This window comes from Macrotis lagotis, chromosome 1 (assembly GCF_037893015.1).
Source record: "Macrotis lagotis isolate mMagLag1 chromosome 1, bilby.v1.9.chrom.fasta, whole genome shotgun sequence".
NCBI classification, from domain to species: Eukaryota; Metazoa; Chordata; class Mammalia; order Peramelemorphia; family Peramelidae; genus Macrotis; species Macrotis lagotis.
This window is the reverse complement of record NC_133658.1, coordinates 321254051-321272747: the sequence shown is the minus strand read 5'-3', so window position 1 is coordinate 321272747 and position 18697 is coordinate 321254051. Positions and strand designations below refer to the sequence as shown.

Here is an 18697-nt window from a genome sequence, read left to right as displayed (position 1 = left end):
CCTCATGTCTCTATCTTTCCTTCTGTTTATTTTCTTGTGTCCCTGCTCTTGTACTACCTTTCTCCCCTTCTCTCACTTCCCTCATTCCCCCAATCCCAAGAAGATTTTACCTTGAAACCAATCTTCCTACAAATGCAATCACCCAGTTCCTTGAGCCCATTAGAGCTTCAGGGTTATCCTGGTTCCCCCAGACAGTGACTGCTCCTTTCCAAATGCTTGTCCTCTATAATTCTGAATCATACCGACCCAGTCTGTCTCAGCTCTTGATCCCTTTCTCAACCCCTGGATACTTATTCATCCTTTCTATAAGAGCACAGTGGCTCCTGATCATAAAAGTTTAAGTTTAAATCACCCTCAATCCATCCATCTCTACAGTTCATTAGCACCCATATCTGCTGTGACTAAGAAGTCACAAACACTAATCAACTATCACAGAGATAGATAAATGAACCCACAAATTGGGCAACCCTAATAAGGGACAATGAAGACCAATAATCCAGGAAAAAACCATGGAATAGGAAAAAAGACCAGTGTCTGAAATGTAACTGCAAGGCCAATCTTGGACCAGGAACTAGAGACATAGGTCGTAAGTAAGTTGGGACATGAAGGATAGGTAGAACAGGAGATACAGTCAAAGAATCTCAAAACTAGAAGTAACTTGAAAGTCTAATTTCCTATCTGATACAGAATTCCTTTTTAAAACCTCTCCACCTGCTTGAACACTTAAATATGTGAGACTTAGGAAAGTCTCCTAGTCAGGAGGTTGGAGAGTAGAAGAATACTACATAGAAGGAATGGAACTGAATTGTTGACTAAAAAAAAAAAAAAAAAATTTGAATGGAGAATTAGAGTAATCAGTAGGTAGATAGGATCACCTGGGCAGATGAGGTTACTTGAAGAAAGGAGGAAGTCAGAGCTTGAGACAAAGTCTCCCCACATGCCTTAGAAAGTAGGTGGGAGGGGGCGGCTAGGTGGCACAGTGGATAAAGCACCGGCCCTGGAGTCAGGAGGACCTGAGTTCAAATTTGACCTCAGACACTTAATAATTACCTAGCTGTGTGGCCTTGGGCAAGCCACTTAACCCCATTGCCTTGCAAAAACCTAAAGGAAAAGAAAAAAAAAGAAAGTAGGTGAGAACTCTAGAAAATTAAGAGACCTCAGCATCTGCTCCCACACCCAGACACAGAGAACTAGACAATCACACACACACACACACACAGCCTTTCGTACTATAACAAAAAGAAAGTGTTCAATACTCTCAGTCCCAGAGGTTGACAAAATTGACCAAATACTCATATTCTTATTTCTCAACTGGAAATTACCTCTTCTTCTACCTCTATATTTAGGTAGAGGAAGAAAGGAGATCTCAGAGGTTTATAACCTCAGATGCTCAGCCTTATCCAAGAGAGTAACTGTCATTCAGATAAAAACAGAGACAGAAACAGAGACACAGAGACAGAAACAGAGACAGAAAATCTTCAGGATACCACCCACTCCAGAACCTAGAATTTGGTTTGTCACACAAGAGGGCAGTGCAAAGCCTCTCTAATACAACTGAACTCACACACACACACACACACACACACTTATTGGACAGAAGCTCCTCTCTCTCACAAGCCACTTGTTTTCTCCACAAATTCATAATCTAATCCTGGAGGTTTTGATTTCCATGGGAAGATAACCAAAGGAGCCTTTCAGGAACTTAAACAAGTTACCTCTAGACCTGCCAGGGTCATTGCCTTTAGGAAAGAGTCTGGAGGTGGGAGTTGGTGACCATAGCAAAGATCATCCAAATAAGAAAGTATGCTCAAATCCCACTTCCATTTACTGTTCCCCAATATCCCCATGATAATAGATTGTGTAGCAACTGCCAAGGAAAATTTGTCATTCTACTAATTCAGTCTTTAAGTCTTCAGATCCCAATCCCAGTGGACAGGGCCCTGATTACCACTAACATACAATCAGGGGCTCTGGTTTATGATTACATGCTCCTGTGCAAGTAATTATCTCTATATGTAGGGTTTTTTTAGTCATTCTAGTTGTGGCTCTATGCATTAATGTGACTATAAAATTCACTAAGGTGATAAGGTCTTTGGATTTTTTGGTTTGCTTTTTTGCTTTTGTTATTGCTACTGATACCCAAAATAGATTTTTTTAAAATTCTGAACTTGACAAATACCAAATAAAAGGAGCATTTCCATAGTCAAAATAAAATAGAACAAGAATTAAACATAAAACATCATAAATCTCTCCTAAATTTAATTTGCTTTTCCTTTTAGATATCTAACAGACATAACAAATATAAAATAATATGTTACTTACAAAAATGTCCCTCCATCTCTGTGTTTCCTTCTGGTGTTCTTTTTTATTCATTTTTTAAAATTGCTTCAATGACCACCCCCTCCATTTTATTTTTCTTTTCTTTAACAATCTCTCCCTAATCTATTTCCCTTTTTAAGGAATATGGTATGCAGAAAGTTGGGAAACAATTTTTACAAGTGTTTCTGATAAAGGATTCATTTCTAAAATATATAGACAACTGAGTGAAATTATAAGAATATAAATCATTCCCCAAATGATAAATTGTTAAAGAATATGAACAGGCAGTTTTCAAATGAAGAAATTAAAACTAGCTTATTATGTGAACACATACTCCAATCATTATTGTTTAGAGAAATGCACATCAAAACAACTCTGAAGTAACACCTCACATATTTGACCAATGTGACAAGAAGAAAAGGAAAATGATCAAAATTGTAAGGATATGAAAAAACTGGGATACTAATGCACTATTAGTGGAGTTGTGAACTGATCCAGCCATTCTAGAGAGCAATTTGGAACAATACCCAAAGGACTATAAAACTACAGGTCCTTTGATCCAGTAATATCAGTACTGGATCTGTATCCTAAAGAGACCAAAAAAGGAGTAAAGGATCACATGTACAAAAATATTTATAGAGGCTTTTTTATAGTGGCAAAGAACCAGAAATTGAGGGTATGCTATCAACTGGGGAATGGGTGAACTAACTGTAGTATATGAATGTGATGGAGTAACTAGTGTTGTATAAGAAATCGTGAGCAAGAAGACTTCAAAAAAGCCTGGAAAGACTTGCAAGAACTGATGCCAAATGAAGTCAGCACTACAAGGAGAACATTGTACACATAAACAGCAGCTTTGTTTGATGATCAACTTAGCTCTTCTCAGAAATACAGTGATCAAAGACAATTCTAAAAGACTTTTGATGGAACTATCATCTACATCCAGAGAAAGAACTAAAGAGTCTGAATGTAGACCAAAGCATACTATTTTCAGTTTTTAAAATTTGTTTTATGTTTTATGTTGCTTCCCCCCCCCATGGGTGTTATCCCTTTTCTTCTGATTCTTCTTTCACAACAAGACTAATATGGAAATAGTCTTGGTTTATAGCCTTTTCAAGTTGAAGAATTTACTATCATGGCAGTAGTTGATCTTGATGCCGTATTCATCCTCAATGAAGGTATTTGATAACATGACTGAAATATCATGTTAAAAAGCATGTGAGGTGGGGTGGAGCCAAGATGGCAAAAAGAGAGGAACTTCTCTTAGAAGCTCTCTCATAAAACTTCAAAACTAAGGACTCTAACTAAACTTTCGAGAGACAGAACCCACAGAGGGACCCAGTGAGGCAGTTCTTCTACTCAAGGTAACCTGGAAAAGAACAGAAAGGCTCTGCTCCCCAGGGTCGGAGGGGTGGCCTGCCAGAGGGGTGGCCCACCAGAGCGGAAGAACTTCAGCCTCCCGGAGGAAGCCCAGAGTGCTGGAAGCCTCGCAGCAGGGGAGTCTACTGAGCTACACCCCTGGGGAGCACCAGGCACAAAGTGGGGAAAAAGCGGGGGACCTCTGTAAGATTGAGGACCTGAAACCCAGCCCTCAAGGCACACAGTGAGCAACAGTAGTCTTTCCCCAGCCCAGATCCAGGAATGGAAGCAGGCAGAGCCAGTAAGCAAGAGCTCCAGGGCATGAGCCCATTGAACCTAGGGAGGGGAGTGAAGAGAGACTGCCAAGCTCTGTCCTCTGTCCCTGGAACAGGACTCTGGGGCTCTGACCACATTCAGATCCTGATCACAGTCCAGGCCCCACCATAGAACAGCAGGGCCCCCCCCACCTCAGCCCCATGGCCGAGGGGGGGGGGAGCTTATGATCATTTATAGACCAGGAGGGAGGACAGAGACTCACACACTGAGACCTTTGTGGGAGTATCCCAAAAGCTCAGGAAGCACCCCAAAAACAGGCTCAGGTTGGGAAAATGAGCAAGCAGAGAAATAAGAGGAACACCATTGAGAAATATTTTGCATATGAGCCCAAGAAGGATCAGAATACTCAGTCTGAAGAAGAGGAAGCATAAGCTCCTGCATCTAAAGACTCCAAGAAAAACAGAAATTGGGCTCAGACTATGACAGAGCTCAAAAAAGACTTTGAAAATTAAATGAGGGAGTTGGAAGACAAACTGGGAAAAGAAAGAAAGGAGATGCAGGAAAAACATGAAAATGAAGTCATCAGCAGCCTAGTCAAGGAAATCCAAAAAAAATGCTGAAGAAAATAGCATGCTAGATGAGCAGCCTCAAGTCAGACAGCAAGCACGGCCCTGGCCCCGGCCCCAGCGGCAGCCTGGAGGAGGAGGTCTGGACACTGTTTGTCAGTGGTCTTCCTGTAGACATCAAACCAAGAGAATTCTTTCTTCTCTTCAGGCCATTTAAGAGGTATGAAGGGTCACTGATCAAACTCACATCTAAACAGCCTGTAGGTTTTGTGACTTTTGATAGCTGTGCTGGGGCAGAAGCAGCCAAAAATGCTTTAAATGGTATTCGTTTTGACCCCGAGAATCCACAAACCTTAAGGTTAGAATTTGCCAAAGCCAACACTAAAATGGCAAAGAGTAAACTAATGGCAACACCAAATCCCACCAGCATTCACCCTGCCCTGGGTGCACACTTCATCACACGGGACCTCTGCCTGGACCCCTTACCCATTGTACACTACAGAGCTGACCCCTGCCATCCTACATGCTGCATTCACCTACCCAGCTGCTGCTGCTGCCCTGCATGCTCAGATGCGCTGGTAACCTCCCTCTGATGCCACACAACAAGGGTGGAAATCTCGTCAGTTCTGTTAGTCCTTCAGTAAGTGCCAGTCCTGAGGATGAGTGATGCTCTTCTTGCTTCCTTCTTCCCTCTTCTCCAATCCCAAGCCATGGTTGAAGCTGGGTTTTTTCATTGTATTTATTTCATTGGATGTTTATTCAGTGGATGCTCTCCCACCTCTGGTGTGTTCAGGATCTGTGGGCTGGAATTCTCCAAGCCTTCTAACAAAAGAAAGGGGTCTTTGACCTTCCCACCCCAGTAGTTGGCCTCTGCCCTGAGCCTCTCCAATAGAGTCGTCAGTCCTTGTTAGACAAGTAAGTGCTGAACCTAGAGGCACAGAGACTTCAGAGCCTGCCTCCAGTCGTTATTAAGCTTTGTGATTCTGGTACAGTCATTTCACTTCCATTAGCCTCAGTTTTCTTATCTATAAAATGAGGATGAGTAATATTCACCTACCTCCCAAGGTTGTTGAAGATAAAATAAGTTAATATTTGTAAAGTTTTTTGCAAACCTTGAAGTGTTATATAAGTACTAGCCATTATTATTGTTATTTGGACCTCACCAGTTTCTTATCACAGAAACCAGACATGTTCTTCTTATATCATGGTGTGCCCCCTACTCTCTTTTTTTTTTTGCTTAGTAACCCCTAGTCTTCACTCATTACTACCCATTTCCTTCCTCAGGTCTTGCCACCAAACTAAAACCTATATCTGACTCCCCTCTGGAGCATCCATCTGGGGAGAAAGCCATACAGTCAATTCGCAAATTGTTCTGGTGGGTACCAGCATTGGTACTTGACACTTCTCTCACCTCTGGTGGCCCTCAGGGACACTGCCATCTGTCCTGCCCCCCAAAGACTGTGAATCTAAAAACCAACTTAATGGACTCTGACCCATTTTTTCCCTCTATATTCTTACTTCCCATTCCCATCCTGCCCCAGAGGCTCTCCCAAGGCCTGGCTAGAGGGAGCACAGGGTCTTTTGGCTGAGACAAGGAGGCTCAGGACTGTGGCCAATTGTGGGACAGAGCTGTTTCCAGGCCTCTGCCACACAGATTGTTTTGTTTCTGCAGTTCTGCTTAAAGGAAACAAGACATTTAATTTTGCATGTTTTCTGGCATGAATTAAGACATTTAAACTTGTATATGTGCGAGTGTACAGTTTGTTCTAGCATTAGTGTCACCATAGCAACAGGTTTTGGTCCACTTACTGGTCCATCATTCCATGCCCCCTCTGTTCTCTCCCCCATCACCCCCTCCTCTCCTCTCCCATTATCTCTAGCTTCTGTGAAGAGAAGACTTGACTTCTAAACTGAGAAATGATTAGTCTTCCCAGTCTTCTTCTACTTCACAGGATGGGCACAATTAAGGAAATACCTGTCCAGTGATGCACTGGATTTTCTCTTACATTTTGCTTCAGGGTCCTCCTCTCTCTCCTGATGGCTCTCCTTGGAGACCAGTTGTCAGATAGATCTGTGTCCCCTCTCCACTTTCTGATGTCCCCCTATCTTGCCAGTTGCTGTCATCCTTTCTGAACTTCCAAACAACCAAAAAAGTGCAAGTATTTTTGTACCATGTGTAACAAGACTATATTTATGTATCATGAAGGATTTTTTGTGTGTGTTTGTGTGCAATTAATAAAGAGAAATGGTTAACCCTGTCAGATAAGTTAATGTTTAGTTTGAAGCTTGAAGAAAAGAGATTCAGTTCTTCAGTGATAAGCATTTTTGTCAGGCATTAGTTTAAAAAAAAAGAAGGAAACAAATTGTGCAATTTCATTTTGTTTTTGTGAGCCTATGTCATATTACTGCTTGGTCCTGAAGTGCTTTACCTATTGCCTACAGCTGTCTTGCTTGTATTCAGACTTTGGAGAATAGGTTGCTATTATCATTGCTGATCCTATGAGAATGTGAAACTGGATAATATATGAAATGGAAAATAAAGTATCATCCAAGGTGAAAAAAAAATAGCATGCTAAAAACCAGCTTAGGTCAAATGGATAAAAGAGTACAAAAAGTTATTGAGGAGAAGAATGCTTTAAAAAGCAAAATTGGCCAGATAAAAAAAGAGATAAGAAAACTCTCTGAAGAAAACAAATCCTTCAGACAAAGAATAGAACTCAGGGAGATTGATGAATTTTCAAGAAACCAGGAATCAATACTTCAAAACCAAAAGAATGAAAAATAGAAGAAAAATGTGAAACATCTCATTGAAAAAACAACTGATAAAGAAAACAGACTTAGGAAAGATAATTCAAAAATTATTGGAATACCTGCAAGTCATGATCAGGAAAAGAGCTTTGACATCATTTTCAAAGAATTACTACAGGAAATTTGCCCTAATATCCTAGAAGCAGAGGGCAAAATAGAAATGGAGAGAATCCACCGATCCCCCCAAGAAAGAGATCCCAAAAAACCAACCCCTAGGAATATTATAGCCAAATTCCAGAACTCCCAAGTCAAAGAGAAAATATTACAAGCAGCCAGAAGGACACAATTCAAATATCATGGAGCTGCAGTCAGGATCACACAGGACTTAACAGCAACTACATTGGAAGCTCGTAGGGTTTGGAATATAATATACCAGAAGGCAAAAAGAGTTAGAATGCAACCGAGAATTGATTACCCAGCAAGGCTGAATGTCCTCTTCTAGGGGAAAAGATGGACTTTCAGTGAACCAGGGGAATTTCAAATGTTCCTGTTAGAATGGCCAGAGCTGAACAGAAGGTTTGATCTTCAAATACAGGACTCAGGTGAAGCATGGAGATTGGAGGAGAGGGGGAAAATATGAGGGACTTAATGATGATGAACTGCATGTATTCCTGCATAGAAAAATGACACTGACAATACTCATATGAACCTTCTCAGTTAATAGAGCAGGTAGAGGGAGCTTTTATAGTTGAAGCACAGGAGAAAGCTGAATTTGAAGATAAAATATGGTGTAAAAATGGAGTCAATAGGAAAAAAGGGTAATATAATGGGAGAAAGAAAAAGGAGAGGGGGAATAGGCCAAGATATCTCATATAATAAGTTTTTTCTTTATTACAATGAGCTATTGCAATGATATGGAAGGGGGGAAGGCAATGGGGAATGAGGGAATCTTCACTCTCATCAGAGGTGACTAGGAGAGGAAACAGCATATATACTCAATGGTGTATAGGCATCTGGAGTAAGAAGAAAAGGGGGGAACAGGGGGAAGTGGGGGATGTGAGTGATGGAGGAGAGGATGGACCATGGGGGGAGAGTGGTCAGATATAACACATTTTCCTTTTTACTTCTTGAAAGGGGCTGGGATTGGATGGCCTGTTCAGGACCATAGGGCCAGGTGGATGCTGGGCCTAAGGGGTGGTAGGGGGGTTTGAGGCCTCTTGGCCCCAGGACCAGGGATCTGTCTGCTGCACCACTCAGATACCCTACAGCAGAGTCAGAGTGAAAGGAGAGAGAAAATATAGTACATGGTAGTGGAGAAATACTAAAGGAGGGAGTTGCAATCAGCAGTGGCAATGATGGAAAAATATGGAAGTAACTTTTGCGATGGACTTAGCATAAAGAATGTGATCCACCCGCGACAGAGTTGTTGGTGTTGGAACAACGTCTGAAGCACATTTTTTATTATTATTATTTGGGCAGGGGGTGCAGGGCAAATAGGGCTGGGTGGCCCACCTGGAGCCGCATAGCAGGGTGATCATTGGGTGTCTGAGGCCGGATTTGGACCCAGGTGCTCCTGACTCAAGGGCCACCCAGCCACCCCTACTATTATTACTATTTTATTTTATTTTGGGTCTTTTTTATCCTTTTTTTAGTTTTTGCAGGGCAGTGGGGTTGGGGTGGCTTGCATGTCACAAGACTGGGTGATTGTTGGATGTATGGGACCGGATATCAGCTCGGGTGCTCCTGGCTCCAGGGCTGGTGCTCTGTCCATTGCACCACCTGGCCATACCTACAATTATTACTATTATTTTTTTAATTTTAATTTTTTTCTCTCCCCTTTATCGCTCAAGAGAGTCTATATTTTGTGGGGGAGGGGCTATTCTGTTCACTCTTAAACAAGAATATTTTATTAATGCATAAAAAAATTATTTGTACAAAAAGAGAATAAATAAATATTTTAAAAAATCATGTGAGCAGGGACACATCCTTGTTTCATTCCATCAGTGACTGAAATCACAAGAGCATCATCCACTATCCAGAACTTGGGCAAGCATGTCGTCATGAAACAGAAATACAATATTGATGAACTCTGAGTAATCATATTTTGACATAATTTTCTATAAACCCTCATAACCAACAGTATCAAAGACCTTGGTCAGATCAACAAATATTGTATGCAGACCTCTGTTCTACTCGTGGAACTTTTCCTGGAGTTGTCAGGCAGCAAGCACTATATTGACTGTTCCTTGACCCTTTCTGAAGTCACGGTGGCTCTCAAGGAGGTTACCATCTTCCAGGTCAAGGATAAGAAGGACTGTGGCAAGAATATTATCAGCAATGACTAAGAAAGAAACACCTCTGTGATTGTCACAGGACAACCTATTCCCTTTATCTTTAGACAGAAAAAAACTGCTGTTTATATATGATTGTACACTCAGTGCAACCTCTTAAATCTTGATACAATAAAATATGAATCATTTCTCAGTACTTGTGCTAATTTTGGCCTAACAACACCAAGAAAACACAGATGCTCTGACAGCACACACCATCCACATACGGAACCATCGATAACAGCAGATGAAGAAGTTTTGAGTACTGTGGACAAGTTCACTTACCTTGGCAGTGTCCTTTCCAGGGAGGCACACCTTAATAACAAGATTGACACACTCATTGCCAGAGCTAGCTCAGTATACGGGAGGCTCCAAAAGAAAGTGTGGGAGAGAAGAGGTATTAGATGAACTACCAAATTGAAGAGCTACAGAGCCACTGTCCTGACCTCATTGCTATATGCCTGTGAAATCTAGACAGTCTGCCAGCACCATGTCAGGAAACTGAATCATTTCCATTTTAATTGTCTTAGAAAGATTCTGAAAATCACTTGGCAGGAGAAGATACCAGACACTGAGGTCCTTTCTTGAGCTAAACTGCCAAGCATTTAAATGTTACTACAGAGAGTGCAACTATGATGGGCTGAGCACACTGCCAAAAAGACTGTTTTGTGGAGAACTCACACAGGAAAATCACTCACATCAAAGACCTGGCTACTAAATTTTTGGGAAGGGGAGTTTTGATAAGGAATTTGAACCCATGTGGAGAGAATTGGGTACATCAGATTGGCCTTTGACCTTGACAATTGGGGACATGAGAGGGACTTGTGCTTTTAGACAGGAGATAAAAGGCCCTGATTTCATGTATCATGTATACCCATTTCTATTTTGGACAGCCATTTTTTTAAGGTTTTTCAAGGCAATGGGGTTAAGTGGCTTGCCCAAGGCCACACGGCTAGGTAAGTGTCTGAGACTGGATTTGAACCCAGGTACTCCTGACTCCAGGGCCGGTGCTTTATCCACTACACCATCTAGCCACCCCATACATAAGTTTAAAGTAAACACCCCAGGTGTTCAATGAACTATTTGTGCCCAATCTGTGGTAGATCATTCTGAGCTTGTATTTGTCTAGTCAATCACAGTTGGACACCTGTAATTTGTCTCTGATATAGTGATGTCATTTTGGTCTTCTTTAATAACAAAGGACAAGAACATACCATACCAACCATACCATGCCAATATGGAAAAATATTTAACATAGTTGTACATGTACAACTAATATCAGATTGCTTGATGTCAAAGGGAGGTGGGAGGGAAGGGAATGAGGGAGAAAAGTATGAAATTCAAAAGCTCATAAAAAATGAGAGTTGAAACTTATCTTTGCATGTAATTGAAAAAATAAAATAAGAGTATGATCTTGAACCAAATGTCATACAATTAAGGCACATAGTGGCTGTCTATTTCTATGATCTATGCACAGAAATTTAAATGGGAAGGCAGAGATGGGGTCTACTTAAGAGCACTGGAAGCTCGCTCTCTCTCTCTCTCTCTCTCTCTCTCTCACTTCTTCAAATATTTTATAGATAAATGCCAGATTTTCTAGATCACCCAAATTGCCCTTCCAACATCTTCAAGGCTTCTGACCTTAGAACTAAGCTGGATATCAGATAAGAGTATGTATGTATAAGATGGAGACAGAAGGAAGACAGAGATAGGGTTAAGTGGAAGAGATAGAAAGCCTTAGAATGATAGAGATAAATGTGCTTGAAAGAAAGAGGAAAAGGAAAAGACAGAGTAAGGAGGAACATGTCTGAGAGTCCTGTGTGAGAAATATGGAAAATAAAGGGAATGAACAGTGTCAGCACTGTATCTTTGAGCACTTTTTATAAATATTTCATTTGATCCTCACAATAACCCTTCAAGGTAAATGCTATTATGATTCACATTTTACAGGTGGTAAAACTAAGGTAGAAAGAGCTTAAATGACTTAGCTAGGGCCACATAGGTAGTAAATGTCAGAGGCCACATTTTACTTCAGTACTTCTTCATTCTAGGTTCAGTGCTCTATGGTGCCACCTAGCTGCCTCAAGAGAAACAGAAAGGAAGATTAACATGCATCATCTATGTATGATATGTGTGAGTGTACATGAGATCAAGAGAGGAAGGTCATGAAAGAGGAGGAATTTATGGGTAAGCAAGACCAGGGAACAGAACAGTACAATCAGTCTAATTCCAGCAACAGGGCATCTGATAAGATAGACCAGAACCATACAAGGCAACAGGAGGTTCACTAGAAGAGTACAAAGCTTGGCCCAGTCCTAACATAAAGTCCCATTCTGAGTTGCCAGGCTAAAATGATGAGTGAACATCAGCAACAATGAAAATGAATAATCCTTCAAGGGAAAAATAGCTATCCAATGAAATAGAAAGCTTTAAAGCATTCCTCTTTTGGGGGAGAGGGGGTTGCAAGGCAATAGGGTCAAGTGACTTGCCTAAGGTCATACAGTTAAGTAAGTATTAAGTGCCTGAATTGAACTCAGATCCTCCTGACTCCAGGGCTGATACTCTATCCACTGCACACCTAGTTGCCCCCACTTTCAAGTATTCCTGATGAGCAGAAAATTTGATTTTCAAATACAAAATTCAAGAGAAACAGAAAAAAAGTAAACAGGAAAGAGAAAACATAAGAGATCCAGTAAGATTAAAATGTTTGCAGTTTCTACATGGAAGGATGATATGTAATTTTTAAGAACTGTATCATTATTAGGATAGTTAGAAAGAATATACATAGGGCATGTGAGAGTAAGTTAACTATGATGGGATGATATCCAAATAAGCAAAATTAAAGGATGAGAAAGAGAAGTTGAGAGAAGAGGGAAGGGAGAGGTAGAAGAGGATAAAGAATCTCATATGAAGAGGCATGAAAGAGCTATTACAGTGGAGGAAAGTGGGGCAAGGAGTGGTAGGAAGTGCTTGAAATGTACTCATTGGAATTGGCTCAAAGAAGGAATAACATGAACATTCGTTTTGGTAGAGAAATCTGTCTAACCCCATGAGGAAGCAGGAACAGAAGAGAAAAAGAAAAGGGAGAGGACTGATCAAAAAGAGGAGCAATTAGATGGTATTGTGGATAAAGTGCTGGATCTCAAATCAGTAAGACTCATCTTCCTGAGTTCAAATCTGATTTTAAATACTAGCTATTTGTCCCTGTGTAAGTCATTTAACTTCTTGCCTCAATTTTCTCATCAGTAAAATGAGTTAGAGGGAAATGGCAAAACACTCAAGTATCTTTGCCAAAAAAAAAAAAAGGAAGAAAGAAAAGCCCAAATGGGGTCACAGAGTTGGATGTGATTGGACAACAGCAAGGTAGAAGGGAGAATGGATTGGGAAAGGTCAAGGTCAGAAGCAAAACACTTGTTAGGAGGGACAAGATGAAAAGAGAGAGAGAGAGAGAGAGAGAGAGAAAAGAATAAACAAGGAAAATAGGATGTAGGGAAATACACAATAATCAAAACTGTGAATGTAAATGAGTTGAACTCATCAATAAAACAAAAGCAGATAGCAGAGTGCAATAAAAACCAGAAATCTTTCAATATATAGTTTGCAATGAAGTAGAGAAACACACACAGAGTAAAAAAAGGGGTGGAATCTGTTATGGTTCAGCTAAAATTTTTTAGAAAGCAGTGTTAGTCATTATGATTTCAGAAAAGAAAAAGCAAAAAAAAAAAAGGTCTAATTAAAAGAAATGAAGAAGGAAATTGTATTTTTTTCAGACACTGTTTTTTTTCCAAAAAAAAAAATTCTCCTTCAGGGAGATATTCAAGGATATACTCCAAACAAGGGGTCCAATATGGTCCTGAAGGAGCCAAGGAACTCCACATTTATTATATAAGCAGTTTAATTATCAGAGTGGAATACTTACATTAGACAGTATAGGATAGTAGTTAGACAACATATTTTATTTCCAAAAAAGACTACTCAAAATTCCTGTGGAGTTATAGAATATGTTAGTGAGGATTTGGCTTATATTTCTGTATTTACTCTACTCATCACTTGACTCAGATCCCAGAAACCTGGATGCCATATCATTGTTTTGGTTGGAATCAGAGGCGTTCAAGGTCTTGTACTAGTCACTGTGTTCATGCCCCAGTCACTATGCTTACATTAATCTTTCTTTACATTTTTTATAGCTTTCATTGATATGAACTTTAATTATTATTATTATTATTATTATTTTCTATTATGGATTTCACTGATAAAACCTTTTGATAAAACCAACATTATTTCTGGTTTATGAGATCAACATGGACTCCACATCCCATCCCTGAAAGCTATCCATACATTCTTTCAAAATATATTCCACAGGAGTGGTTAGGTTGCGCAGTGGATAGAGTGCCTGCCCTGGAATCAGGAGTACCTGAGTTCAAATCTGACCTCAGACATTTAATAATTGCCTAGCTATGTGACCTTGGGCAAGTAACTTAACCCCATTGCCTTGCAAAAAAAAAAAACAAAAAAAATATATTCCACAAAAAGTCCCTGGGGCAGTGTAATACTAGGATTTTGGGGCCCTTTTTTTACAGCCAAAAGGTATAGTCTCATTTGCATAAACTACAAAAGCAATATAAATGAAAGATCAAATGAGAGCAACAAAACAGAGAAGGATAGATAATAAAATAGTGCTCCAGGGCCCTGGAAAAGTTAAATGAATTACAGGAGGAAATAGATAGTAAAGAAATACTGGGATATCTAAACTTTCCATTCTAAGAATTAGATAAATCTAATCAAAAATTAAACAATAAAGAAGTTAAGGGGGGGCATTTAGATGGTGCAGTGGCTAGGGCATCAACCCTTGAGTCAGGAGGATTTGAGTTCAGATCTGACCTCAGACACTTAATAATTGCCTAGCTATGTGACCTTGGGCAAGTCACTTAATCCCATTGCCTTAAATAAATAAAATTCAAAAACAAAAGTTAAAGACATGAATAGAATTTTAGAAAAGTTAAATATGATAGATCTCTAGAGAACATTGAATGAGAATAAAAAGGAATATACATTTTCTCAGTAGTACATGGCACCTACACAAAAACTGATCATGCATTAGGGCATAAAAACCTAATAATCAAATGCAGAAAAGCAGAAAAAATGAATGCATTCTTTTCAAAACATAATGTAATAACATTATGTTCAATAAAGGACAGAAGAAAGATAGATTGAAAATTATTTGGGAACTAAGTAATCTAATCCTAAAGAATAAGTGTATCAAATCAATTTCATTAAAGAGAAAAACAGCAATAAGACAATATATCAAAATTTATGGGATACAATCAAAGTGATACTCAGGGGAAATTTTATATATCTCAATGCTGTCATCAATAAAAGAGGGAAAGAGCAGATCAATAAATTGAATATGAAGCTAAAAAATTAGAAAAAAATTCAGAATTGGAAATACTGAAAATCAAAGAAGAAATGAACAAATTTGAAAGTAAAAAAACCTATTGAGCTAATAAATGAAACTGAATTGGTTCTATGGTGAAAAAAACAATAAAATAGAAAAATGGTAGGTTCATTTGATTTTTTTTTAATACTCCACAAACTTTGCACTAAAGTCACTTTGGAAGCATAAACTGTGAACACATCCTTCCTGATGTATGGAGCAACTCAGTCTTTGTGTGTGTGTGTGTGTGTGTGTGTGTGTGTGTGTGTGTGTGTGTGTGTGTGTGAGAGAGAGAGAGAGAGAGAGAGAGAGAGAGAGAGAGAGAGAAAGAGAGAGAGAGAGAGAAAGTATGTGTGTGTGTGTGTGTGTGTGTGTGTGTGTGTGTGTGTGTGTGTGTCTTTCTCTGCAGATATGAGATGAGACTGGCATGGTGAAGGCAGAATGACCATTCCAGTGTCTGTCTAATGACACTTTTCCTTGAATCCTCTGGCTTCTCCCCACTAATTCCCTGACACACAACTGAAGGTCCTCATACCCATGGACACACTCCTCCTTCTCTATCCTACTCAGCCAAAAATTCACACATTATCTCTAAGAGCATTAAGCCCCAAGAAGAAAGGGGGAAAAAAAGAGAAAGAAAGGTCACTAAGAGGTCCGAACATTCTTTGCCTTCTTTCCTCAGTTCTCTGGTCTAGGAAAAGCTATTAATCACTCACTTGAGCAGGACATATTGGTAGGGACCTGAGAATGAAAGAAGTACTGACCATAACAATGACCTCTCTTCTCTTTCTCAGACCAGAATCACTGCACCTCCTAAGTGTACAAAACATGCACTTTCTGTAGGATAAGGGAAACTGGGCTATTCCAGATTATAACTCCTGCCTCTAACAATCATCTCTGTCTGATCATCCAGTCATCATCACTGTCTTATATAGACTAGACCATGGAGTCAGCTCTTCTGACTACTGTTCAATTGACTTATTCAATAAAGGAAAAACAACTCAATTTTCTGTCTCTATATGTATCACTCACTGTGTGGTTGAATGTCACTTTGTGTGGAATTGTGTGTATCACTGAAACAGTAGCTCTTTCACTGGGTGATAGCGGTAGTGTCTGTCACTCACTATGTGACTGTATGACATGCCCAAGATGCATCATTGGCTGTATGGTTGTGTCATTGTTTTTGTGGTTCTATAAAAAGTGTTGTTCTGAGTGACTGACTAGGTCACTTGCAATCACTGAGTGATAGTGTAATATGTGACTCCAGATATGTATGTGTCACCTTGTGTCATTTTGGGAAATATCAAACAGAAAAGCAGGCAGGCAGACAGATACTCCTTGAGGACTCACAAGGTTCCTGTTTTCAGAGTACCCCCCCACCTAAAAATTGGGAGTTATTATTCAATTCTGTTACCATATCCTCTCCTTCCTGACCATCTAAACAATTATTCATCAGCTCCCACACTCATTTCTGTATTCAATACAAAATTGAACTTAGAAGTATAAAAGTAAGGAAAACAAGAAAATATCCACATTTGAGCAACTCAGAGACATTACAAGATGTCCACATAAAGATTTCCATTCAGCTACCTGCTCAGCTCAGTAGAACTTAGCCCCTCATCAGCCAAAACCCTCACTTCCAGGGTCTTTCTTCATCTTAGCGTTCAAGAGTCTCCCCCGCCCCCACATTCTTATTGTCTCCGTTTCTACTATCACTAAATTTTTTACTCCCTGTCTTCCTCATTGTTGACACACATTAAAACTCACCATTTCTATTTATTCGTCTTTTAAAATTCCCTTCTCTCCATGTCTTTAGATAGCTCCACAAATTCCACAAACTCCATAATTTCACAAAAATAATGTTGGTCCCTCTGTGGGTAGCCTATTTTACTGCTATCTCTCCATGTGACTATTTTTCTAGCTTTCTCTGTATGTCTCACTGATTCTCTCCCCCTTTCTTTGAACCCTGGGAGGATGAATGTATCTCAGGAAAGCTAAATCTCCACTCTACTACAGACTTAACCTACCCTGCTATCATAGACCTCTTCTCAGTCACCTAGAATTTCTAACTCCTTACTTCTCTCTCTCTCTCTCTCTCTCTCTCTCTCTCTCTCTCTCTCTCTCGCTCACTTGCTCTCGCTCTCACTCTTGCTCTCTTTCTTTCTCTCTCTGTTCTCTTCTACTTTTATCCACTATTTACCTCAATATCTCTGTCCTACCTTGATTCCTGATTACATTCTCTGAGGGCAAAAGTGTCCAATTCTAGATTCTCTTCACAACCTCATAATGTTAATTGGTGGCTGCAGGATTAATACCAGCAAAAATTTCCTAGCACTCTCTAACCAAGAGAAGATATTAGGCATAAGAAACTTGGTTTATCTGCACTTGGGAAATTTTATGCATCATTGAAAAAGACCATTTGAAGAATTCAAGGTTGCTTGGACCCTTAACAATGATGATCATCATTCTAAATGCATGTAGGCAGTACACTGTTGTGTAAGAAACTGAGAATATTTATTCACACTAAAGGGCTTACTCTTAATTAAAAACCAGCAGCTAAGAGACACACTGAAGCCTTTACTGTCCAACTGGCAAAAACTAGACACATAGCCTCTGGCTTAACAAGGTCTGACAGAAATCCAAAGACCTGACATCCTATCCAAGGAAGAACTACAAACAAATGTAATAAAGGAACCCAAATAATTATGCAATTGGGTGCCCTTGGACAAAGTCAACTAGATATGATTTAAGACCAATCAATACAATCAATATATTTTCCAAATCACTGGATAAAAACTCATTTCAATTGGAGACTATGGTCTCAGTCTTCAGAAATGTTAAGGGTAGATAAGGGAGACCTTATTGACCATAGAATGTTCTATTTCAGAGGATTTAGAGAGTCATAAATCCATTGGTGAGTAAACAGATCTGTTTATAAGCAAATCCTAGATGTCTTCCCATCATTTCTGTACCCGAGGAATCATTTCATCTGCACCTTTGCCTCCATTAAAGTGTCTGATTAATAAATTTGGAGTTGGAATTTTAGACCAATTAGACTGTGGGTCTAAATTTTGTTTCTAGGTTTCTATAAACCAGGGGACAAGCTATTAAAAATCTACTGGAATCAAAGGCCCCACTGGCTACCAGAGTCAATGTCAGAATCCATCAAAAGCAAAAGTTAGTGGGCACCTGAGCAATATCTTTAAGAAATTTTATGAGCAGAGCCAAGATGGCAACAGGAGGAGAGCCTCTCTTAGGTGCTCTCTCTCTCTCTCAACATATATATATATATATATATATATATATATATGCATATATATATATATAATATTTCAAAAATCAAATAAATAATGACTCTAACTAAATTTTTGAGTGACAGAACCCACAGAAAGATACAGTGAGGCAATTCTCCACAACAAGGTAACCTGGAAAATAGTGGAAAGGCTCTGCTCCACAGAGTTAGAGGGGTGGCCTGCCAGCCTCCCAGAGGCAGCCCAGGGTGCCTGGGAGCTGTGGCTCATGATAGTGGAGGCAGTTTCCTGATCTACACACCAGGGAGCATCCAGCCACAACTTGGAAGATCAGTTGGGGGGGGGGGGGCTTCTACCAGAGTGAGAGTGTTTAGCCCAGCCCTCAGGGCACTCACCAAGCAGTGTGGCCATGGC

At 39.8% G+C, this 18697-nt stretch overlaps 1 pseudogene; it reads left to right on the top strand.

The window, feature by feature from the left end:
* The first annotated feature begins 4591 nt into the window (after window positions 1–4591).
* On the top strand, window positions 4592–5153 carry LOC141517263 (RNA-binding protein with multiple splicing 2 pseudogene; annotated as a pseudogene).
* Window positions 5154–18697: the final 13544 nt, after the last annotated feature.